General features: G+C 37.8%; 1 protein-coding gene and 1 pseudogene across 3 annotated transcripts in view; one reads left to right on the top strand and one right to left on the bottom strand.

The window, feature by feature from the left end:
* CDKL5 (cyclin dependent kinase like 5) overlaps nt 1-27,352 on the bottom strand; it is a 182,385-nt gene that overhangs the window by 127,829 nt on the left and 27,204 nt on the right. For 2 of the 3 annotated variants that reach the window (XM_033427878.2, XM_049704726.1), the window contains exon 2: nt 24,511-24,564. The exons of the other annotated variant lie outside the window; for it this stretch is intronic. The gene's annotated coding sequence lies outside the window, so the exon portion shown is untranslated. The remainder of the gene's footprint in view (nt 1-24,510; nt 24,565-27,352) is intronic. 3 annotated transcript variants of the gene reach the window in all.
* LOC117201238 (cofilin-2-like) lies at nt 17,129-26,693 on the top strand (annotated as a pseudogene).

Here is a 27,352-nt window from a genome sequence, read left to right as displayed (position 1 = left end):
CTTTCTAAAGAGTAAAATGTCCATAATTAAATGCTTTTTAAAAGTTCATATCTTGATAAAAGTATGACAAAAACCTACAATATCATTCTTAAATGTAGAATTTTTAGATAGTCCCTTTAAAAATTAAGAACGTGAGAAGAAGTCCTACTATTAATACTTATTAACATTACTATTAAACATTTTCCTAGTGGGTTCCAGACAGCTCAGTAAAATAAGAAAAAATAAATGAATAAACTATGTAGGACTGGAAAGAGGAAAAGGTAATAGAATTTACAGATATTATTGTCTACATAGACAATTCAAAGGAATCTACAAATTATTAGAATTATAAGTGTTAACAAGGTAGCTAAATATAAGCTCAATATACAAATATCAACTGTATTTGTAAACATCAATATGAAACAGAAAATGTAATTTTTAAAAATCATCTTTACAATAACAAAAACGGCACTTAGGATTTAACATAAAAGACACTCAAGACCTCTATTCATACATATATATATATATATATATATCACACACACACATATACACACATAACATATATAGATCACACATATATATGTGTGTGCGTGTGTGTGTGTATATATATATATGTAAACTTTATTCAAAGGCATTAAAGACGCATATCAATGAAGTTATCCCAATTTTAAGGCTAGAAAATTCAATACTATAAGAATATCAATTGTCTCCATATTAATCTATACAGTCAATGCAATTCCAATCAGAATCCCAAGAGAGTTTTCTGAGGAATTACAATAATCTGATTCTAAAATATATATGGAAGAGCAGAATTCCAAGTACAGCCAACACCCTCCCGAATAAGAAAAATAAGAAGGCTCAGCTTTGAGGGGAGGTTCCGGCAAGATACTCTCTACCAAATATACTGAGGGTTAGAATTGAGCTATAGGACTTCCCTGGTGGTGCAGTGGTTAAGAATCTGCCTGCCAATGCAGAGGATTCAAGCCCTGGTCCAGGAAGATCCCACGTGCTGCGGATCACCTAAGCCCGTGCGCCACAACTACTGAAGCCCGGGCACCTAGAGTCTGTGCTCCTCAACAAGAGAAGCCACCGCAATGAGAAGCCCGCGCACTGCAACGAAGAGTAGCCCCCGCTCTCCGCAACTAGAGAAAGCCCGTGCATAGCAACAAAGACCCAACGCAGCCAAAAATTAATTAATTAATTTTAAAAAAAGAATTGAGCTATAAAAATTAAAACAGGGTGGTCTTGGCACAGAGATAGACAAAATTAGCCAGTGGAACTTATATGAGAGCTCAGAAGTAGACCGTACGCCAAAATCCCTATAGCTCCAAACCCACCTCCATGTCACTTCTCTGCTCAAAACCCTCCAGGGGCCTCCCATATCATTAAGAGTGAAAGTCAAAGTCCACATAAGCCACCAGGTCTTAACCTCCTCTCTCCTCTGATGTCATCTCTGACTCTTCTCTCCCTTGGCTTGCTCCACTCCAGCCACACTGACCTCCTTCCAGCTCAATATATAACAAAGTCACAGTTGTCCCTAATGCTAAATATTTGTCACTCTAATATTTACTTTAGGTCAGATTCTTATTGTCTGATTTTTCATTCAATATTTACCAAAAAATGTTTTTGAAAAAAGGCAAGAGAAAGCAGACACTATACTTATTGTAGAAAACAACTTTAATTCAATGGAATCACAAATTTTTAAAGGATGACTGTGACATCTAGAGAAAATAATGTCACAATTTCAAAAGAAATAAACATTTATTCTATTCATTCATTTATTAAACAAAAAATTACTCACTGCCTAACATGATTCAAAGAATGGGTAAATAAGACACACGAGACAGTGGTGAACAAGATAGGCAAGGTCCTTGCCCTCATGGAGCTTCACATGTTACTGAGGGAGGAAAAAACTACAAGATTATTATCATATAGTGATACATGTTATGAAGGGAGAAAAAAACGAGTGATTACCCAGACAGACAGCCCCCTCTCTAAAAAGGTGACATTTGAGGTGAAATATCAATAACAAGAACGAGCCAGCCATATGAAGATCTAAGTCAGTCACATTCCAGGTAAAAGATGCTCAGAGTGTTTCTGAGAATAAATCATTCTTTCATTTTCCACAGCTGATTTGGAAGAACACCCAGGAAACATTTAAATATTCTACTCTCTGTCCATAATGGTATGGCTAATTTCAAAGGAAACTAGAGATAAATATTAAATTATTCCTACTAAGAGACTCAGCACCCCCAAAAGTTCTGTATGTAAGTATATATATAAAGAACATTTGGTCCCACCTATTCTCTATGGAAATCAAAACCGACTAATGCAAACTGGGAATCAGAATTTAAATGTGTGAGTAAATATATAACATAGGTGTCAAGAACAGTCTTTTAACTACCAGTATTCATACTGAGGAAAAAAATTTATGCCGAACTGGATTTAACTACCATTTTATATGAATAACGCTGATTAATTTTTTTTTTTTTTTTGCGATACGCGGGCCTCTCACTGTTGTGGCCTCTCCCGTTGCGGAGCACAGGCTCCGGACGCGCAGGCGTCCTGCGCCACCAGGGAAGCCCCTGATTAATTTTTTTAAGGCAGAAAAACTCAGACACTTCAGCTTCAAGTAACTAAATGACTTGGATGAAATGTCCCTTTGAGGACAAATACAAATGCTGGAGGTAATACTTTTAAAGAACAGCCTAAAAAGCCCCAAAGACTTAACACGATTATGAAGAATTACCTGGCTGAAATCAAGGCAAAAGAATAGAACCCAGAGAGGTAATCCAAATCACCCAAAACAGTTTTAGCTCACAGACACTTGAAGGAAGATACAGAAAAAATGGGAGAAAAACAGACTTGCTCTTGAAACCTTTATAAATCCAGGGGCAAAAAGGTCAAAGGCAAAAGTGTTTCAGGGGCTTCCCTGGTGGTGCAGTGGTTGAGAGTCCGCCTGCCGATGCAGGGGACATGGGTTTGTGCCCCGGCCCGGGAAGATCCCACATGCCGCGGAGCGGCTACGCCCGTGAGCCATGGCCGCTGAGCCTGCGCGTCCGGAGCCTGCGCTCCGCAACGGGAGAGGCCACAACAGTGAGATGCCCGCGTAAGGCAAAAAAAAAAAAAAAAAAAAAAAAAAAAAGGGTTTCAAAAAAAATGGTACAGATGAACCGTTTTGCAAGGCAGAAATGGAGACACAGATGTAGAGAACAAACGTATGGACACCAAGGGAGGAAAGCGGGGGGGGGATGAATTGGGAGATTGGGATTGAGATATATACACTAATATGTATAAAATAGATAAGTAATAAGAACCTGCTGTATATAAATAAATAAATAATTTTTAAAAAAGCGTTTCAAAAGAAGGAAGTACGATAAGCACCACTCACTTGGAGCTGAAACCCCAAAGAGCTATACTCCTTGGTAAAGGAAACCAGAAAAAAAATCAGTCCCAGGACAGACTTGAATTACAGCTTTATGTCACCTGAGTGACCTAAATAAACCTCTAAGTGTACCCTGGATTGAGGTGGTCCCACATTCAGATTGTTAGTACACAGTTGTCTGGTTGAAAGGGGTGGCGGCAGGCAGTGGGGGCAGGAGTCTGCAGGAAGGTAACATGAACCTAGGCATCACAACATTGTTACAGATAATTTCTTGTTTACATCGTGCAGTACATAATCAAAGATAACCAGATACACAAAGTAATAAGATACCATTAACAAGAACTAACAGAAATGACCAAAACAGAAAATGACCCAGAAAGACTTACAATATCAGAATTATCAGAAATAGCCTATAAGACCACTATAGGGTTGAATTAATAAAAGCCCAAGGGTTGAACATTTTGACAGAACTGGAAGGTCCAAAAGGGAGAAGAACAAATTGGAAAAATAAATTATAATTCCAGAACTGGAAAATAGAATACCACCAAGGGAACTCAACAGACAGTATAAAGAGAAAAAGTATCATGATACATAAGATTTTAAACATTTTTAAAACTTGAGCAGATGAAAATATAAAGTATAGCAAAGAACTGCAGAATATCATTTTTTCCCCAAGCACACACATAACATTTACAAAAACTAATAAACTGCTAGGCCATAATGCAGTTCAAAGCAAATTACAAGGATTTTAATCCAAGGATGATCTCTCTCCAAAATGCAAGTATGCAAGAAATTAGTCACAAAAGAAATAACTAGGAAATATTCATGTTTAGAAATTAATACATTCTTAAAATAATCCATAAGTCAGTCAAAGAAGAAACCATAACAAACATTTAGAAGTAACAAAAATAGGGACTTCCCTGGTGGGGCACTGGTTAGGAATCCACCTGCCAATGTAGGGGACACAGGTGCGAGCCCTGGTCCGGGAAGATCCCACATGCTGCAGAGCAACTAAGCCCATGCGCCACAACTACTGAGGCTGCGCTCTAGAGCCTGCGAGCCACAACTACTGAGCCCACGTGCCACAACCACTGAAGCCCGTGCACCTAGAGCCCGTGCTCCACAACGAGAAGCCACCGCAAGGAGAAGCCCACCCACCACAACGAACAGTAGCCCCTACTCACCACAACTAGAGAAATCCTGCGTGCAGCAACGAAGACCCAACGCAGCCAAAAATAAATAAATAAATAAATTTATTTTTAAAAAATTAGAAAATAAAAATTAAAGAAATACAAATTCATGGGAAGAAGCTAAAACAATGCTTAGGGAGGGAATTGAAAGCCTCATACATGCGTATATCACAAAATATAAAAAAATAAACTAAGCATCTATCTCGAGAGGTTTTAAATAAAAGAACAGCAAACTAAATCCAAAGAAAGTATAAAGAAAGAAATAATTAAGAGCAGAAATTCATGAAATAGAAAACACACAGAAATAAAGAGGTCAAAAGAGCTGGATCTTGGAAATCAACTTTGGAACTAATCAAGGACAAAAGAGAACTCAGCCCAGTCAACACACGGGATTCTAGCTTTATGCTATCCTGAGCAGAGAACCCAGCCACACCGTGCCAGACTTCTGACCTAGAGAGCTGTGAGCTAATATATGGGTGCTGTTTTAAGCCACTAAGCTTGTGGTAATTCATCACAAACAACAGAAAACTAATAAAACAGTATTATTTCATTTATATACAGTTTTAAAACAGGCAAAGTTGAATTACAAACTATATTGTCTAGGCATGCATATATAAGTGGTAAATCTATTAAAAAAATAAGTGACCAAGGAAGTGTTTCTTTTAAAAATGAGGATATTTGGACTTCCCTGGTGGCCCAGTGGTTAAGAATACTCCTGCCAATGCAGGGGACACGGGTTCGAGCCCTGGTCCGGGAAGATCCCACATGCCGTGGAGCAGCTAAGCCCGTGCACCACAACTACTGAGCCTGCGCTCTAGAGCCCGCATGCCACAACTACTGAGCCTGCACACCTACAGCCCATGCTCCACAACAAGAGAAGCCACCGCAATGAGAAGCCCGCTGACCGCAACGAAGAGTAGCCCCCACTCGCTGCAACTAGAGAAGGCCCGCACACAGCAACAAAGACCCAACGCAGCCAAAAATAAAAGTAAATAAATAAATTTATTTTTAAAAAATAAATAATTAAAATTAAAATGAGGATATTAATTATCTCTAGGGAGGAGTTGAGATTGATAAGAGATACAAAGGAGGGCTTTCTGGGGCACTGGTAATGTTCTATTTCTTGACTTGAGTGAAAGTTAGATAGACATTCACTAAAGTGTAAATTTGTTTTACGTATTTCTATGTTGTTATATTCCACAATAAAACAAGTTTTTAAGAAGTCAGAGAGTAATTCTGATAATGACATCATACGTAAATAGTTCCGTGGTCATTTATATGGAGGCAAAAGATAATTTTTATCAAAGATAAAGCATTTCAATATCATATTAACCAAAAAAGTTTACCTATCTCTCTCCAGACTCCACATATTGCCGTGTATCTAGTGCTGGGTATCAACAACAAAACCAAAAACTCCCAGTGATGGATAACCTGGATGATGACCACACTCCAAAACCATGCCAGAGGAGGAGCTGGTGAGGAAACTGGGCAAAATAGGCCTCAATGAGAGATGACTGGCATCCCAATGTGTGAAGACTCTTTGAAAAAGAGGGAGTAGAGCGGGTGATTTGGGTTATTTCAGGGGGAATACCTAAGATCAGTGGTAGAAGTGAAAAGGAGACAGATGTCAGCTCAGTAGTGATTTGGACAATGATGAACCATCAATGGTTACTCATTCATTCTATAAATATCTTTCAGATCCTACAGTGGGCCAGCCCACCACAGATGCTTCGGGATACAGCAATGAACAACACAGACAGAGCCCCTGCTCTCATGGAGCCAATGAGGGGAGACAGACAATAAAAAGACAAACACGATCATTCCAGACAGTGACAATTATTATGAAGGAAAGAAAACAGTCTTATGATAGAGAGTTTTGGAGACTGAAAAGGCGGGGTAAGTAGATAAGGTAGTCTGGGAAAGGTAGTCTGAGGAGGTAAAATTTGATCGAAATCTGTTTAATGTAAAGAAGCCAGCCATGGGAACAGGGATGTGAGAAGAGCGTTCAAGGCAGTACAGAGTCTTAGAGAGCCTGATAAATACAAGGAACAGAAAAGATCTGTAATCCGAAGCACAGCACACTAGAAGGGGACCTGCAGCGGGCAGGAAGAGCCCGCTGGAAGCATTCTGGCCTGGCCGTGGTATTAAAGAGTTGTGTACTAAATTAGATGTCCTCTAAGGTCCCTTCCAACAAAAAGATTGTAAGAATCTCTCAAAAATGGTTTGAGTTTCCGATTACTAACCATTAACTTTGTAAACAAACAACAGAATGCTTTTTAAAGTGGACTTGTCTTGCACTAAGAAAGACACCTAGAATTAAGCAATCTTGTCTCTGCATTGGCAAGCAGGTACCTACAAGAACTGACAGAAATGTAAGGCTTATAATTTATTTCATAGATTATTAGTATTGAATTTAAGAGCTGCCTGAGCCTTGAATGTTTCCTCTGTTGCTGAAATTATAATCTTCATCTCAACGGTTCTTTTCTTCTTCCCAAAGAAAGTACAAAATCAGTTGAATCATGAGTTTTGTTTTTGTTTCTGGCATTGTTTTTATACATACAAATGAAAGACCATTTTGTCACTGAAATTGGATAGGAATGAATTTGGTACATGACAAAACTTCTGCTATAATAAGAGAGTTCGAATGCTTTGAAAGCATCTTAAAACTTGTGATCCATGTACGGAAAGAAATCATTTCCGTGGAAAGCACAGCCTTATGAAAAAAACATCCTACTCTCTTGCAGAGAATTCTCCATGTTGACTCTAAGTGAGGAGATAATGCACTTCTCACTCCTATTTAGTTTTCTTCCTTCATGGGACCACCTGACGTATTTAACAGGATCTTCATTTTGCTTTATTCCCCCAATAGCGAAGAGTAATTTGATTCATCAATCCATTCTCTATAATTCAGTTTCCATTAAATCAAACTGATACTTGAGTATCATGAGTAAAATACACACAGTTTAATAGCATAAAAATTTCAAACTATGAACAAATGTAGGGATACCAAGGGGGAAGGGGGAGCAGGATGAATTGGGAGATTGAGATTGACATATACACACTGCTATACGTAAAATAGATAACTAATGAGAACCTACTGTATAGCTCAGGGAACTCTACCCATTGTTCTGTGGTGACCTAAATGGGAAGGAAATCCAAAACAGAGGGGATATATGTATACATATGTCTGATTCACTTTGCTGAAACTGACACAGCAGTGTAAAGCAACTATACTCCAATTAAGTAAATAAATAAATAAATTTTTAAAAATTTCAAACTGTGAATCATGTAGGTTGCCTCCGCACCCTTTACTCTTAGAATCCTTCCACAAGGTAGGAAATCCAGTCAATGTATCTCCTACCCAGTTACCTGATATTTCTCCCAGCACTGCCAACCCTACTAAACTCCCAGCCCTTCCTGAGTATCTGAGGGCCTCACGGTTCAGAGAGAAAAAGAGAACTAAACTGGTATCAGAGAAATTCAGAGTTCACACTAACACTGTACTATTTAAGATACACTATTGGTGTAAAAGGTTTTCAAAGCACTTGCATGAAAATGTATCAATTTTATCATGGTTTCTATGGGATAATTTGTCCTGATCTCCAAATTCTAAACAACTGAATTTAGAACAAACTTACAGAAGCTGGGAACCACCTAGATTTTGCTGGGTTGATGTGGATCAGAAAATGTGGTCTAAGTTATTGTCCTCTACTCCCAAAAAACAAACAAAAAACGCCACCAACCAAACAAAAAACAAAACACTGACTTTCAGATGGAAAAAAAGAGAAGGAACTGAAGGCCAAGACTGCTGAAGAACACCTACAGGCTTCAAATGAATTCAAGACCATTGGCCTAGATAACATTTCATACCTGAAATGCTTTAAGACTTTGGAGATGAGATTGCTGAATCTCAGTGGTCTTGGGAAAGCCATAGGGAAAAGATGAGAACAAAGACTGGCCTAAAGCAAATGCAGTCACATTTTTTCAGAAAGGGTAAACCAGTACATTCTTTAAACTCCACACCTGAGAACTTAAAAGTAAGCAATCATTCCATAAATATGTCTTGAGAGTTAACTATATGCCAGGCACTATGACAGTCACCGGGAATATATCGGTAAAGGAAAGACACAAAACCCCTTACCTCACGGAGTTTATCAAAGGATCACACAATAAGTGTAAAACTGCAAATGTAAGTGCTATGAAAAAGAGCTATAAGGCTCTACAAGGGCTTGTACAGAGGTTTGCCACCTAATTAGGGAGGGTTGGCTTTTCCAGAGAAAGCTTTCAGTGGGCTGAGATCTGTAGGACAATTAGGCATAAACTTACAGAGGAGGAGGGATGCACCAGGAGAAAATTATTTATGCAAAAATCCCAGGTCAGGAGGGAACATGGCCAACACAACAAACTCAAAGGTGGCAAGGGTTGGGTGGTTAATAACCCAGTACAAGGTGAGGCTGGAAAAACAGCAAGTTGTTTAAGTAGTTTTATCTGTATCATGAGACAGAGGGAACCACTAGAGGGTTTTGAACAAGAATGGGAGATGGGTTCAGGGGGTGGTATGACAATCAGATGATTTGCATTTTGAAAAGATCACACAAGCTACACAGTAGAGAACAGCTCTGTGCCTGGAAAGGGAGCTATCAATTTGGGGGTTTAACAACTAGGAAGCCACTGCAACCACCCAGGTGAAAGGATAAGGGCGGGATGGACTAAATTGGTACACATGAAGAGAAATGGAAAGATTTAAGATATATTTGGAGGGGAAGCCAATACAGCTGGGGATGGATTAGAGATGGGAAGTGAGGGAAACAGAAATCAAAGATAACTTCTTGGTTTGGGGCTTGGGCTATGAGTAGGTTGCTGCTTCTTGATGCAAGGAAAACTAGAAAAGGAGCAGATTAAGGGAAGGGAAGAAATTCAGGATTCCATTTTAGGCATGTTAAGTTTGAGTTTACATATCCATAACAATGAAAAAGGCAAAACCAAAGGAAAAAGAGAAATTTAAAAATGAGTAAGAGAATCTGCAACTTACATCACAAAAAGAAAGAACCCTAAAACATAAAATGTTCCTATTGCTTGATAAGAGGGGTAAGAAACCCAATTTTTAAAATGGGCAAAGTGATATGAACAAATAGTTCACAGAAGAGGAAACACAAATGGCTCTTAAACATATAAAAGGTTACTCAACTTTACATATAATAAAAACTGAAGATTAAAACTATACTGAGATACAATTTTTCAGATTAGCAAAAACCAAAACTAACGTACCATGTTGATGAGAGCATGAGGGAATTAAGCTTGCTCATATATTGCTGGTAGGAATGTATATAGATAGATAGATAGATACAACTTTTTAGAGGCCAATTTGATATCTTTCAAAACTAAAAACAAACATATTCTAATGACACAGCAATTACATTCCTAGGAATTTATCCTCAGGAAACACTCACTCACACTCTCTCACACACACACACACACACACACACACGATAAGCATATGCTATTCACTGCAGCATTGTGTGTAAAAGCAAAAGAATGGAAACAACCTAAATATCAAGAGGGGCCTGATTAAATGAATTATGGTACATCCATCCAGTTATTTTAAGTTAGAAATGGAAGTGAAATACTCTAATATAGCATTTCACAAATTTGAATTTTCTCGATGATTTATTTTCCAATAAATCAAAACTAAACTTAAGATTGTATTCTAACTAAATACCACTTATATCTGTTTTGTACACTGATTCTATATATATTTGAAAAAGGAGGTTTATTGCTGTTTTTTGGAAGTTTGAAAAATCTACTAATTGAAAAAGATAAAAGTACACGGTAGAGGGACTTCCCTGGTGGCACAGTGGTTAAGAATCCACCTGCCAATGCAGGGGACACAGGTTCGAGCCCTGGTCTGGGAAGATCGCACATGCCATGGAGCAACTAGGCCTGTGCGCCACAACTACTGAGCCTGCGCTCTAGAGGCTGCGAACCACAACTACTGAGCCAGCGTGCCACAACTACTGAAGCCCACGCGCCTAGAGCCCGTGCTCCGCAACAAGAGAAGCCACTGCAAGAAGCCCGCTCACCACAACAAAGAGTAGCCCCTGCTCGCCACAAATAGAGAAATCCCGCGCGCAGCAATGAAGACCCAACACAGCCAAAAATTAATTAATTAATTAATTTTAAAAAAAATTACATGGTAGAGTTTACTGGTCCTGAAGACATCAAGTGATTTCAAACACTGTCAAATAATCTGGAAAATTCACAAAGGCTGCTTCCAGGCTAAACAATGTTAATGCTGTCACAAATTGATGTTACCAAGTTTCCGGATTCGTGGTAGACTGAAAATTACATCAGAAAGACACTAAATCCTGGGTTTCTCTCACCAAGGCAAAGTATCAGCTTTATGGTTGACCTTGACAACTTTCATTTCCTCAGTTAAAAAATAAGGATCCTCTGTTAGAAGTCCCACAGTTTCATTTCTAAACACTCAGAACCTCTCCAACTGAAAATGAGTGTCAAAATTCTCAATTAATAAATGTCAGTTAATAAAGGACCAGTATAAAATATATATAGCTTACCTTCTCTCTTTTCATTTCAGTTCCAAATCACCTACCAAGGTAAGTTTCAAGAGCAATTGAGTAAAATCGTTTTAGAACAAGGGAAGGAATGGAGTGATTACCTTTCAGCCTATTTCAGAAAAACTACAAAACCAGAATAAGTGGAATACTGCTGGCCAAACATCTGGTGATTAAGCTATTCCTGGGAGGGTCACTTATTTCAAAGAGAAAGAACAAACAGTAACAAGACAGCAGCAACTTTGCAAGGCATGAAAAAGAAGTCTGGGATATTTTCCAAATGTGTTGGGAGGAAGTTATTTTTATTTACAGAGATATTTGTGTCCTATTTAAAATACAGAAGGAACTCAAAAAAAAAAAAAAAAAAAAATCAAGCTAAAGATCTTGTACTTCCCCAGCTGTACGTCCTGCTAACTTTAGAAGGATAAGTAACACTACTTTGACCAAACAAAGAACAGTCAAAATTACAAGCAATTTTATCAAGGCCATTAATTGATGAAAGCATTCAATTAAGTACAAGCGATTTGAACACATAACTAATAAATAATAAAAATTTAATATGTTAAAAGAAAAGAAAGATAGGTTCTTTCCCTCAAGGAAATTACAATTAAAAATAAAACAAAACAGGGGCTTTCCTGGTGGCACAGTGGTTGAGAGTCCGCCTGCTGATGCAGGGGACACGGGTTCACGCCCCGGTCCAGGAAGATCCCACATGCCACAGAGCGGCTGGGCCCGTGAGCCATGGCCGCTGAGCCTGCGTGTCCGGAGCCTGTGCTCCACAGCGGGAGAGGCCACAACAGTGAGAGGCCCGCGTACCGCAAAAAAAATAAAATAAAATAAAATAAAACAAAAGAAGATACGGTTAAGAGGACTTTTAAGCTATAGCTCTCTCCCACATACTAACTTAATAGAGCAGTCTCTTGAAGCTTTGGTTTGTTTCCATTTGTAAACTGAGGTTAAGTCACCCTGACACCAAATATGTGGCATCTTTTCCAACATCGAATCTCTAACACCTGGGTGTCCTACAATCTAACTACCCAGAGTTATCATCCGACTCCACAGGTTTAAGGGCTCAGTCCCACAGACTTCCCTCACTTTAGATGCCAGTCACAAGTCCCAGGTCCCCAGGGCACCTGGGGGGTTTTCATGGAGGTTTTAGTACATAGGCATGACTGATTGAATCACTGGCCACTGGTAACTGAACTCAATCTCTGGCCCCCTCTTCTCCCCAGAGGTAGGGGATAGGACAAGGGGGCTAAAAGTTCTAACCTTCTAATCATGGCTAGTCCTTCTGGTGACCAGGCCACATCCTGGTGTCATCTAGGGGCCTCTGCCAGAAGTCATCCATTAGCATACAAAAGACACTCATCACTCAGGAGGTTCAGGTGACATCTTGAGACAAGAACAGAATATGAGACAGACAAAAGGGTAAAGGCATTCGAGGAAAAGTTCTTGCTAAAATAGGCCAAAAAAAAAGAAACCAAAACACGAGGAGTGTTTGTAGAACCCAAGTCATTCAGCTTCTCTGAAATCTAGGGCACAGGTCCAGGAATGACAGGAACGAGGCAGGGACTAAATCATTAAAGGCCTTGTATGCCATGCAACAGGTATGTTTCCCTATATTTTAAGAAAGTTTTCAACTGCTGCACAAGACACTTGAAGGCTACTGCCATAGACAACAGTAAATCAAGAGCAGCCTCTTAGATGAGTACCTATCAGTATTATGTTTCAGAAAAATCACCATGGAGGCAGGAAGAGGGTTAGGGAAGAGACACTAATCAGAAAGCTACTGATTGATGGAGGCCAGGCAGTAAATGATGAAAATCTCAACTAAAGCAGCAGTGAGGAGAGAAAGGTGGATAGATTTGAGGTTTTTAGGAGGTGTACTCAAAAGACACAGTGCCAATTTAAAAATAGTTGATGATGAGAAATGGAAAAGTCTAGATGATTATAAAATTTCTGCCTTGACTACTGGGCATAACTGAAACTGGGAATACAGAGGAGCATATGGAAAACAATATTACATGATTGACAATTATGGGGTCATTTAATTGTCATTTATTATGGGAAGTTTTATACTGCAAAATGCAGAGATATCATGGATAGCTGAATGAATACAAAGTTGAACTTCAGATCAACAGTAAGGAATATAAGTCATACAAATTGAGAATATAAGAATCTCAAGATTTAACTTAGTTTCCAGCTTAAGGCAGCTTCATCAAGAATATAACCTGCTCTATGGGTATTCTCAGGCTCCATTATGAAGTCACTTCTCAGATGAATACATTATAATCACATCCTTTTAGAATCCTTAGAAAAGATGCCTTGGAAAGAGGTGAGTTCATGTAATCATGGCATTTCATCTACCCAAAGCCAAAAACTTTGGAATCATTCGGACCAAAGATTCTCAAACTATTTAGAATAATAGTCTAGTTTTTTTTTTTAATCCCATGTAAATTATATTGTAAAATACAGTAAAAATGTTAGATTGCTATAAAAGTTTCTAAACTCTTACATTCAGTTTTAGAATATTTTTATACAAAAATACTTAATAAGTTTAAGACTCAATATTTTAAGTGTTAAAAGCGCCCTGACAGGGACTTCCCTGGTGGTCCAGTGGTTAAGACTCCTTGCTCCCAATGCAGAGGGCTCAGGTTCTATCCCTCATAGGGGAACTAAGATCCCGCATGCCGGAGGCGCAGCCAAAAAATAAATAAGTAAATAATGAATTTGAAAGAAAGAAACTTTATTTTAAAACAAAAATGCCCTGACAATTCATAGTCCAGACAGGAATCCACTGACTCCTACAGAAAGAAACAAATTTTAAAACACATAACCATTATTTATAGGAAAAGACCATGACTTATTCTTTTTAGACTAAAGTTGTTATATCATTTTACTAGCAAAAATTGTTAATTTCCTACTGCCTATCAAAATTCCAAATTTCTAATGCAATGATGTCAAGGAAAATGGCTAAAGACATCTCTTTCACTCATTCATTCATTTGCTCACTCACTTATTCATTAAACAAATACCTACTGAACACCTATTAAGTAGGTTAGGGATCATCTCATCTGACCTTATTTTACAGAGGGGAAAATTTAGGCTCATAGCAGTCATGTTACTTAATCTGAAATTAACTATAACCTTTGGCAATTGCTTTCCTGTGAATTTAACTATAATTTTTGACAATCACCCACTCTTCCACTGTAAGAATCCTTGGCTCCAAAGCAACTACACCTACTAATCAACACCTAGAACATGCCTTTTCACTTTCCCATTTCTATGCCTTTGTTCCAATCATTTCCCCACCCCTGCCCCCAGTCTTTGCCAACTGAAATATTAGCCATCATTGTTTTAAAAATCAAGTAAATTATAACTTCCTCTCTGTTCAGCCTAGCTAGAAGTTATTCTCTATAAACTCTGCGTTCTTTTTTAGTTAAGATTAACAGATTCCCATGATAAAAATTCAAAAAGCCAGTCTATAAATTCTTACATACAGCACTTACATGACATTCATTACATACTTATTTAAACATTTATTGTTTGCATACATATCTATTTCCCTTAGATAAAACATAATTTCCTAGAAACTAGATACCATATCTCCACTATATCCTGTACCAGTATTTCAACTCTATTCTGCATATCAACTGAGCGAGAATAATGATCCACATTTCTAAAAGAAAGATACAGGGATAAACCACTGTAACAATTCTTAAATAATTAAGAATTGACTATGCATATTTATAACAGTAACTGATAGAGAATTAACTTGTAAACAATACTGTCAATTACTATCTGTATGTGGATTAGCCACAGTACATTGTGCTTTACAGTTCCACAGTACTAACTTAATTACTTGTGTTTTTAATTCCATACATATGATACCTAAAGCCCTCTGAAATACAAACTACCATCTTCTTCAGGGAATCAGAGAATCTTAAAGCTAGAATAAACCATACCCATTCATTATAGGATTGAGGAAACAAAGCTTATATCAAAGTCTCCTAACCAGCTTCTGAGGAGGAGCTCTGCTCTAGCCTGACTGAAGGGCCCTCTCCCCATTCACAACAGAGTAGGTGGGAAAACTAGACAACTTCCTGGTTACCATGGTTCCTGCTCTTCAGTGTGGTATCATCATTTTCCTTGAAATAACTCCCACTTTACTTAATCATAGACACAGGATTCAATATTTTAAAGAAACCCATGCACATCCTGAATTTAAATATTGTTTATTGGGGCTTCCCTGGTGGCACAGTGGTTAAGAATCTGCCTGCCAATGCAGGGGACACAGGTTCGATCCCTGGGTCAGGAAGACCCCACATGCCTGCAGCAACTAAGCCCGTGCACCACAGCTACTGAGCCTGCACGCCTAGAGCCTGTGAGCCACAACAAGAGAAGCCACCGCAGTGAGAAGCCTGTGCACCGCAATGTAGAGTAGCCCCTGCTCCCCGCAACTAGAGAAAGCTTGCACACAGCAACGAAGACCCAACACAGCCATAAATAAATATTTTTAAAAATTGTTTATTGGGCTTCCCTGGTGGCGCAGTGGTTGAGAGTCCGCCTGCCGATACAGGGGACACGGGTTCATGCCCCGGTCCGGGAAGATCCCACATGCCGCGGAGCGGCTGGGCCCGTGAGCCATGGCCGCTGAGCCTGCGCGTCCGGAGCCTGTGCTCCGCAACGGGAAAGGCCACAACAGTGAGAGGCCCGCGTACCGCAAAAAAAAAAAAAAAAAAAAAAAAATTGTTTATTATCTATTTTGAATAATGCAAACATATGCATGACTGTTAACATAAGCTAACATATCCTAATAATTTTTAAAATCAAAAGTGAATTTTATTTTAGTTTATACACTTTAATATGTCCTTCTTAGAAGATGAAATAACGTTATTTCAATAATCCAAGACTAATTAAGATGATGAACAATCAGGCCGAGTGTACTGCTTGTTGGCACAAACCCTTCCTCTACCTGGACCTTTCTGTCTATTCTTCTGAGAATACTAACACATCTGGGTGTCAACCTTTATTAATTATGTGACCATGAGCAAGTTATTTAACCTCTTTAAGTCTCTTTTCTCATTCACTAAGAGGGACTGATACTACCTACTTATAGGTGAGGATTCAAGGTTATGTAAGTAGAGCCTCTGATGCACAGTAGCCATGTAATAAAAAAACAACTATTATTAGTAATTAAATAATAAGATTAATTTAACACAATAGATGACAGAAATAAGAAGGCTAATATCTCAAGAAAGTGGGATTTATCATCTCAGTTATGAGCCTGTGCTTAAAGAAATTCCCCAAATGAGACAAGTAATTTATGTCAAGACCCATAAGGAATAATAGATTCATGAAATGTCATTAGCATTTTAAGAGCAATATTTTTATTAAAGTAAATAAAACATTTTTAAAGCAGGCAATATTTTAGTCTTGCCAGTTCTGATGACAATTAAATTATCTGCAAAGCACTGTTATTTTATTAAGTTGAAACAATATCATTGGAAAATTTTCTACTCAGCCTAAACAATTTAGAACCATGCTAAATCTAGAACCACTTCTAAAATTTCATTGCACTATCAACATTACTGATAATTTACAGAGTCTTGTAAGCAAAGAAACCTTCAACTTACTTTATAAAATAAATCATCTTCTGTTGTACCAAGACAGAAAACAAGAACTGACAAATCAAAGAGCCATCTATAAGCAGAATTGCTGAGGTATATTTGTAAAGCATTTATTTGATGTGGAGGAAAGCAAAGGCACTTCAATTACCTTTAGCCCTATAAGATTTCATGAAAGAAACCACAGAAACAAGACACACACAAAGTACAGTTAGAGGACTACAAATGGGAAGTATTCTTCCTGAGCTATGGAAAATAAAATGAGGCTTCATTTTCAAAAGATAAAATACAGAGAGAAGAGGTGAGTTACTGAATCTAAACTCCAAAAAAAGTGTTATCAATTAATTACTATCAAAGAGTAAAGAAAACATGATGGAGGTAAGTGAAGATTATTATTTAGAACTAAGGGAAGGGATAAACTGGAAGACTGGGATTGACACATACACACTACTCTATATAAAACAGATAACTAATAAGGACCTACTGTATAGCACAGGGAACTGTACTCAATACTCTGTAATGGCCTATATGGGAAAAGAATCTAAGAGTGGATATGTGTATATGTATGACTGATTCACTTTGCTGTAGAGCAGAAACTAACACAACATTGTAAATCAACTATACTGCAATAAAAATTAATTTTTAAATTAATTTCTAAGTTATACAATTATAAAATATTCTAAGACTATGTCTGAGAGGTACATCTAACTCTCCAGAATACTTCAGTCGTTATCAGTGAATGTTCTTAAAATTAGAAGAGATTCTCCAACTCTAGAGAAGAAAAAAAGGAAAATTAAATGGGAAATAGACAAATGAACCCCCACCCCATTATGGACTGTAGGAAGGAGATAAATGAAAACGATTTTCAGCACTTTCTATCTTTCATCATGTCCTTACTCCCCTACCCTGTCAGATCATCCATTAAAAAAAAATCAACTAGAAAGTGTTACACATGCACTGCAGAGACAGAAAGCAGACCTGGAGCACAAAGGATATAGTGGGAGTCTGAGAACAGCAGACCACTTAATTTTGCTGGCTGAATGTATCAACCTAGCTGACAAATTTTTGAGGCTCTGTATTTCAAAGAGCCTAGACTTTCTCAAATTAAAATCTCTTGGAAAAGGTCATCTCCTTTTATTCACCATTACTAGAATGGAGTATGAACATTTCAGAAAGTCAGCAGAAAGTCTTATGGCATACTCGGTTATTTTTAATCCCAAATCCACCAAAGAGTATGTATTCATATTTAAATTTTGAAATAAATAAATAAGGAACTTCCCTGGTGGTCCAGTGGTTAAGAATCCACCTTCCAATGCAGGGGACACGGGTTCGATCCCTGGTCAGGGAGCTAAGATCCCACATGCCATGGGGCAACTAAGCCCACGCGCCTCAACTAGAGAGCCCGCAAGCAGCAACTACAGAGCCCACATGCTCTGGAGCCCGCGTGCCACAACAAAGAGCAGACACACCGCCACAACGAAAGATCCCGCATGCCGCAACTAAGACCCGATGCAGCCAAAGATAAATAAATAAATAAATATTTTTTTAAAATAAATTTTGTACCCGTTTTCCTCTCCAAAATTTGAATATTTTCTGACCTGTAATTCATTTATTGGGATTGTATAACTTTAATAACAAAGACAAAAATCAGTAAATAAGGTACAGAGAAATTATAATAAAATACATTAGGAAAAGGCCACAGTGTTAATAAGAAAAAAAAGAAAAGTTATTCAAAGTACAGCATTTTAAATCCTCAAGTGATAATAGCATATGAACAGTTCCTCAGTAAATACCATAAGGAAATGGAAATCTTGAGGCTCAAAGTATTATAACATCCTCATCATCTACTGATGAGATGAATCTGAAAGAGCAGCCCAAAATGGGAAGCATAATGCACTGGATCATTCTATTGTGAACTTGGTCCACCTGGGAACTGTGTTTCCCAGAATTTCCTTCCCTGTATAGTACACCAAGTTAGAGACGGCCAAACTCTTAGAAGGTCTTTATGATAAGACATGGTGAGAATAAATGCAGAGGTGCCTGGGGCAGGTTTCAGCTTGTCCTCAACTCTCCTCTTATCCCCTCTGTGTCCAGCTCTTCTTCACCTGATCAACAGTGGCCTAAGACCCAACAAGAGATGCCTGACTCTGGGCTTTGTACCCACAGAAGCAATAGCTACACAGAGGCAACAGCCTTCCACAGACCTCTCCAGGATCATCCTCTTTGCATTCTCACTTTGATGTCTGTATACACTTGCTTCTTAAAATTTTCCCAGTAAGTTCTGACTTACACGCCTGTACCAGTAATTCAGGAGGCTCTATTAGTGACTATTTTTCGGATCCTTCTGCTTCCTGACTTTCACATTCCCAGCAACTCCTACAATCCGTATACAGTCTGAGTACTATAATAAATCCCTTATTCAATAACACTCACAGTGGTTCAATTTCTCATACTGAATCCTGAGCATTATACTCAAAATTCAGCAATTAATTTGTAATCCAGCAGTACTGACAGAATGGACTGAATGACTGAAAGCCATTTCCCTGTTAATACTAAGCTGAATTTTTCCTGAGATAACCAGGTACACTTCATCCATTTACTTCTGTAAGTGGGAAATGTTCTCTGCTTTCTATCAAGTGATTCCTAAAAAAGACTGCTCAATTACTTTCAATTCCTAGATATAGCACATAAAAACACATATTAAATAATCCAAATTATAGTATTTGTTTATTCCAAGTTGTTTTAATAAGTGTTAATGTTTCAGTTTATTTAAGTGTTGTTTTAATCAATTTGTCATCTGGGGACTTGCTAAGAGAAGAGACAAATGGACTAAAAATTAATTATTTTTAAGAAGCCTTCTGTGAATTGGGCCCATGAATTCTAATTATAAAATTATAAAAATACAAAACTTATCAAGTAGTCACTAGAAACATCTTCCCCCAAAAAAGAAACAAATATATACTAAGCACTCAAGGCCTAAACTAGATACTAGTAAGTCTGATTTAACAATACATATATTTTTTAAAGTCACGTTTTCTAAAGATTCCCCAAGCTCTATTTGGAACTTAACCTTAATAGCCTAACATACATTTTTATACAGCTTTTATAAATTATCAACTATTTCTATTTCTATCAACTATGACATTAAGATATCCTATAGTTAGCCTACCACATTCAAGGGCATAAAAACAACTCACAATTGAGAAGACATACTGCCATAAGTAAGAACTATAATTAAATACTAGATTCAGGTACCGATCTCTAAAGTGCTCCCTGTGACTGAGAAGAATTACTATATATGAAAACCCAGCTTTATAAGTAGCTAAAATATGCATGGAGTGGAGAGGGAAAGATCAGGAAATATTATTCATGCTAATAAATGAACCTTTGTTTTACAAAAGGAGTCACCTCATAATTTATTTGAAAGGAAGATCCTTAAGGAGTGTTTAAAATTATTCCATTTAGAAAAACTCTGAGAAACAGACTATTTTACAAGATAGTGTTATTCTATAAAAACACATTAAAAACTGTAAAAGCTAGCATTTGTGTTTACTTAAGGCCCACCATTGGGCTTCTACACACAAAATGGTATAGAATTTATATTTTGGGTGGAAAGGATTTCTTTATACAGGAAATCCTGTATAAATTTCCAACTCAAGAAAGGCACATACAACTAATAAAATGACTCAGTAAAACACCACTGGGAAAAGAAATAAGTAGCATTTTACTCTATGTGGCTTTCTACAGAATCCTAAAACATTTACTATAAAGATAAATTTTACTTACAGTGTCAATACATTTTGGAAAGAATACGGAGCATTCTGAATTATTAAGGTCACAATTTCTTTAACTTAAATCAGTCTCACACCCCATCCATTTGCTGTTTATAATTACAGCTATTTTTTTAAGATAGAAAACTGCGAATTGAATTCAAATATATCATGCTCCAAAATTAGAACAAGATTTTCCTCTAAACTTGATCTTTTAAAAATTGTAATCTAGAGGAATAATAAAATTATTTAACCTGCTAGATTGGTTAAAGACACTATATTTTTAATGAGCACATTTGAATCATCACTTGCAAAAAAGTTTCTAAAAGTTTTCTAAAGTCTAATGACAATTTGCACACATACCACATTAACTGAACACCCATCAAGCGTAAAGTGTTGTGAAAGGGGTGGTGGTGGTGGTGAGGATTTCATTCCACGACAGTAATTACAGCTGCAGCTTCTGTTTTCCCATTCCTATAATTCCCAAAATAGTCAATAGAGCCCTTGCTTGTCATAATTGCCTCTTGCTGGTCCATCACCACAGCTCCATTTTGCTACCATTGAAATTCCACAACCAGGATGGCACAGACTCCCCTGTGGAGAGAAGCCTGCAGAGGTTGTCTGTTTTAAGCTGCAATCACTTTTTCCTGAGACTCCTCAGCATCTGTTGACTACCTCACTGACAGTAGCCCACAGACTCCTCCAGATCAGAGAGGCGTGCATGACATTGCCAGAAGACAAGCTGCAACAAGACTCTGATCCCTCAGCTGCAACCCACCAAGTTACTAGTCAACTTGGAATTTTCCTCCATGAAACACTATCTGACACTTCCCCACACTGACACTCATATGCCACTTCCCTCCCCACGCAGTTCCAACAGTTCTTCCTGCAATTCGTCTCTATTGGCACCACATGGCATTATCCTGGCAAGCCAATGCCCTCTGCAAAGTGGAGAGCTCCCTGGGCTACCTCGGGTGGGTGGCTTCTAGGAATGATGCTTAAGACAGCACATGAGAGGTACGCTGTGGCTTCACTAGTGACTCCACTACTTTCAGGAATTATTCAAACTACTGATAAGCTTTCATACATAAGTCCTTGGGATACACATTAAGAGTTCTCACCACTAAAACTAAATTTTAAAGGTTTAAAATAAAGATTTTTATAAGATCTGTTTATATAGACTTTAGGAACATTAATGATGTCTCAAAAGATACTATTACCTTTCTCTGGGCTTCATGGCTGTTGAAGTACCCAGAGATTTGGGTTTAAATTCAAAGGCAATTCAAAAACAAGAGTGGAATACAGTTTGAATTTTTTATTTAAGAAAAATTTCTGCTTCCAATAATGCTGCCTGCGTAATTCAGGCAAACCGTTCCACTGCAAACAAGTAGAAAGCTGGACAAAAGTATGACAACTGGGAATGAAGGGAAAAAACTATTATTCAGACGGTACATATAGAAAATCCAAAATAAGCTATAAACTATCAGAAAAAAATCAGTTTATCAAAGCTGAGGGATATAAAAGATAATATCTAGAAATCAACTGTATTTCTATATACCAGCAATAGTTAGAAAATGAATTTTTAATACCATTTACAATACCATCAAAAAATATCAAATTCCTATCAAAACAGAAAGAAAAGTGGTAAACCTCTACATAGAAAACTAAAGAAAACAGTATTTTTAAAAATTAAAGGACACCTAATAAGTGAAGGGATGGTCCATGTTCTTGAGATTTAACATTGTAAAGACGTCAATTCTATCCAAATTGATCTAGAGATCCAGTAGAATCCCAAGCAATCCTAACAAGTTTTTAAATGGAAATTTGTAGGCTGGTTCAAAATGTATAAAGAAATGCAAATGGCCAAGGAAAGCAAGACACCTAGAAGAATAACAAAGACTTTCTCTCCAGATATCAGGACTTATTATGAAGCACAGTCATTAAGACAATGTATAAGACAAAGAGATGAAAGGAAAGAACAGAAAGCACAGAAATATTACACATGAAATGGATGCTTTTTGTACACTAATGTTGTCACTGCAGACCAGTGAGGAAAGTTTGATCTTTGCAATAAATGGTGCTGAGACATTTGGATATGCATAAAGGAAAACAAAATTAAAATTGACCTCTAACTCATACCATACACAACATTAATTTCAGATGGATTATAGATCTCAATGTAAAAGTCAAAACAATAGGGCTTCCCTGGTGGCGCAGTGGTTGAGAGTCCGCCTGCCGATGCAGGGGACACGGGTTCGTGCCTGGGTCCGGGAAGATCCCACATGCCGCGGAGCGGCTAGGCCAGGCCCGTGAGCCATGGCCGCTGAGCCTGCGCGTCTGGAGCCTGTGTTCCGCAACGGGAGAGGCCACAACAGTGAGAGGCCCGCGTACCGCAAAAAAAAAAAAAAGTCAAAACAATAAAGCTCCTAAAAGATAATGTAGGAGAATATCTCTTTGGGCGTACAACAAGCACCAACCAATAAGGACAGATAAACTAGACACAGAGTAAAACAGATGTTACACACACACACATTTTTTTAAATGGTCAATGCATGGTGATAATAAAAAGCAGACCAACTTTTAGTCAGTAGTTACATTGATTTTAAATTCTGTATAGAAAATGCACTGTAGATTGTCTGAACCTGGGGCAGAACACACCCATTTCTCCCAGCCCTTGATACACTACTAACTTTGGCCGGGGGGGGGGGGGGGGGGGGGACAGTGTTTACGTGTTCACCTGGGTTACATAAGTGTTGGCTTTGTGACAATTCACTGATGTCTTGTATACTGTAAGTGTTTATCATGCTTCACTATAAAATAGTTTAAAAAGTCAATGGACTGCAAATGGCAAAATTTCTTTCTTTTTTATGGCTGAGTAATATTCCTGTGTGTGTGTGTGTGTCTGTGTATGTGTGTGTATCACATCTTTATCCATTCATCTGTTAATGGACACTTAGGTTGCTTCCATCTTGGCTATTGTAAATAATGCTGTTATGAACATTGAGGTACATGTATCTTTTTGAATTAGTGTTTTCATTTTCTTTGGACTTATATCCAGGAATGGAATTGCCGGATCATATGGTAGTTCTGTTTTTAGGTTTTTTGTTACTTTTGTTTTAGTTTTTTTGTTATTTGTGGTCTTTTTGATGATAGCCATTCTGACAGGTGTGAGGTGATATCTCATTGTGGTTTCGATTTGCATTTCTCTGATGATTAGCGATGATAAGCATCTTTTCATGTGCTTGTTGACCATCTCTATGTCTTCTTGGAAAAATGTCTATTCAGGTCTTCTGCCCATTTTTTAATCAGAGTGCTTGGGTTTTCTTTGATAGTGAGTTATATGAGCTGTTTATATATTGTTGACATTAATCTCTTATTGGTAATATCATTTGCAAATATTTTCTCCCATTCAGTAGGTTGTCTTTTTGTTTTGTGGATGGAAATTTTACCATTTGCAACAACACAGATGGACCTGGAGAGTATTATGCTTACTGAAATAAGTCAGAGCAAGACAAATACTATATGTTATCACTTATATGTGGAATCTAAAAGAAAAAACAAACTAGTGAGTATAACAAAAAAGAAACAGCCTCACAGATATAGAGAACAAATTAGAAGTTACCAGTAGGAAGAAGGAAGGGGAAAGGGCAAGATAGGGGTAGGGAATAAAGAGGCATGAACAACTATGTATAAAATAAGCAACAAGGATATATTGTACAGCACAGGGAATATAGCCAATATTTTATAATAACTATAAATGGATATAACCTATAAAATTTTTGAATCACTGTATGTTGTACACCTGAAACTAATATAATATTGTAAATCAATTATACCTCAATTTTTTAATTAAAAAAATTAAAAGAAAAAAGTCAATGAATATGTACACCTCTTAATATACAAAATAATAATTTAAAAAGAGCCAAAAGTTGAATACCCTTAATATGTTAGTGTGGTATTGTGACAAGAATAAGAAATACATACTTGGTCTTTGTTCCACAGTTTCTGGCACAGCACTCCTAAAACTCTTGGAATTTCCTAAGGGATGAAATCAACAAAGGTGTCTTTTGTTATGGTAATGAGGTGACTTAGAAAGCCCCTAGGTAACCTAAGGGTGGAGGTGGCTTGCCAGTGGAGCCAACCACATGATCAGAGGGTTGGAACTTTCAGTCCTGCTGCCACCCTACCTCTGGGGAGGGGAGAGGGGCTGGAGAATGAGTTCAATCAATGGCCAATGATGTAATCAATCATGACTACGTAATGAAGACCCCATAAAAACCCAAAGGGACAGGGTTCGGAAGCTTCCGGGTTGGTGAATATGTGGAGATTTGGTCAGAGTGGCAGTCTCAGAGAGGGCATGGAAGCTCCACGTCCCCTCCCTTCCCCCATACCTTGCCCTATGCATCTCTTCCATTTGGCGGGTTCCTGAATTATATCCTTTTATAATAAACTGCTAATATAGGAAGTAAAATGTTTCTGTGAGCCGCTCTAGGAAATTAATCTAACACAAGGAGGGGGTCATTAGAACCTCCAATCTGCAGCCAGCCAGTCAGAAGCCCAGGTGACCACCTGGACATGTGACTGGCATCTGAAAAGGGGGGCAGTCCTTTAGGACTGAGCCCTTAACTTGTGGGATCTGATGCTATCTCCAGAGAGTGTCAAAATTGAGTTGAATTGTAGGACACCCAGCTGACATGGAGGATTGCGTGGTGGTATGGGAAACACACACACACACACACACACACACACACGCAGGAATCAGATGCAGAATCCTAGTTGATGATCAGAAGTGGAATTGGTCCCAGAATTGTAGTAGCATCTTACAAATTCGTATAACGTAAACACTCAGAGAAAACAGAAAAAGAACAGATATAAACCGACCTTTCACAAAAGAAATACAACTGTCTTAATAAATCGATGAAAGCCTGTTCAATCTCATTAGTCATCAATTAAGTAAAAAAGAAAAGAGAGAGAGAAATCTCTTTTAACCTATCAGGCTGGTAATGATTAAAGTAACTGACAAATATCTAGTGCTCTTTCTGGGGAAAATGTGAACTCACATTCACAGTAGGTAGGAATATAAAGGTTTCTGGAAAGTAATCTGGCAATAGGTATCAACATTTTAAAAGTATGAGTACCATTTGATTCAAAAATCCATCCTACTTCTAGAGATTTATGCTAAGGAGACCATCAGACAAATGGACAAAGATGGATACTGCAAAGGTTGTATACTGCAGTGCTATTCATAATAATCAACAACAAAAAACCACCTAACATTAGTCAATGTAGGATTGATAAAGTAAACGATATCACATCATATAAATGGAAAATCATACCACTACTAAAATTATTTAACTATATTTAGTGATACAGAAAAGTGGCCATAATATTTTAAGTAAAAAAAAAAAACATACTATAGAATATGGTATATTCTGTCAATAAAAAAACCTTTTTCACAAAACTAAGAAACGAGCAAACTGTATTCCACATCTCTGCTTGTCGCTTAAGAAATTCACTGGTAGCTAGCTGCCTATTTAAAAAGAGAATTCTGGAACTTGCTATTGGCCTATGTATGAGACCATTTTATGTCCAATATTAATTGGTTCTTATAAGACACCAGAATAACCTTGTTATTCTAATAAAAGACACAACGTTTCACCTTTTTCGTCTTAAAATATAGTTGGGGAGCGGCCACCCCTCCTTCTCCTCGCAGTGCCACACCACCGGAGGCCCGAGCCTCGTAAGGAAATCTACACAAGAGGAGATCAAAAAAACAAAGAAAGCAGTTCTCTTCTGTTTAAGCGATGACAAAAGACAAATAATTGTAGAGGAAGCAAAGCAGATCTTGGGCTCCTGAAAGTGCACCTTTAAAAAGCAAGATGATTTATGCTAGCTCTAAAGATGCCATTAAAAAGAAATTTACAGGTATTAAACATGAGTAGCAAGTAAATGGCTTGGATGATATAAGGGACTGTTCAACACTTGGACAGAAATTGGAAGGCAAGGTAGTAGTTTCACTTGAAGGAAAACACTTATAAAATGACAGTCAAGTGCCATCTGGATCTTAAGGGAGCTTCCATTTCTCCAGCTCAGTCAATTGAAATAGTATTAGGTTTTGTTTTCTTTCCTTCCTCTTCCCACTGGGTCCTTCCAGCACAATGAATGAAGGAAATATCATTCATGTAAGCAGACTATCAAGAGATTGCCATTAGACTGTTTAATACTGCTACTTTTATGTAGAACCCAAGGAATGCCTTCCCATATTTTAGCCAAAACAACTGGTTATGCCTCCCTTGCAGCAAGCACTACAATGAATGTGATTGTCAATGTGAATAGCTTAGAACACTATAAAGGGTTAAGCTAACTGAATGCCTTGAAAGTATTATCCACTAGTGAGATGGTAAACTTTATTCAGTATTATTTATAGTTGCACTTGACTGAAGTTCTGTGAGGCTTGAGCATTCGTACACCTCACCTGCCTTGGCAAGCCTATTTCTTGTGACATGGCAGCACGGATATAATACTATGCATTGAAAGCATTCTTTTTTAGAGTTTAATTCCCTACCCCAAAAGGAATGCCAATTAAATTGTATTAACTGTGTCATCAACTTATCCTAGTACCTCAGTGTTCATTCTCATACCTGTGTATCTTCTTTTTTTTTTTTATAAATTTATTTTATTTATTTATTTTTGGCGGCGTTGGGTCTTCGTTGTTGCATGCGGGCTTTCTCTACTTGCGGTGAGCGGGGGCTACTCTTTCTTGCGGTGCACGGGCTTCTCATTGTGGTGGCTTCTCTTGTTGGCGAGCACGGGCTCTAGGTACGCG

Source organism: Orcinus orca, chromosome X (assembly GCF_937001465.1).
Source record: "Orcinus orca chromosome X, mOrcOrc1.1, whole genome shotgun sequence".
Lineage (NCBI taxonomy): Eukaryota > Metazoa > Chordata > Mammalia > Artiodactyla > Delphinidae > Orcinus > Orcinus orca.
The sequence above is the reverse complement of the archived record's forward strand: the minus strand, read 5'-3'. Positions and strand labels throughout refer to the sequence as shown.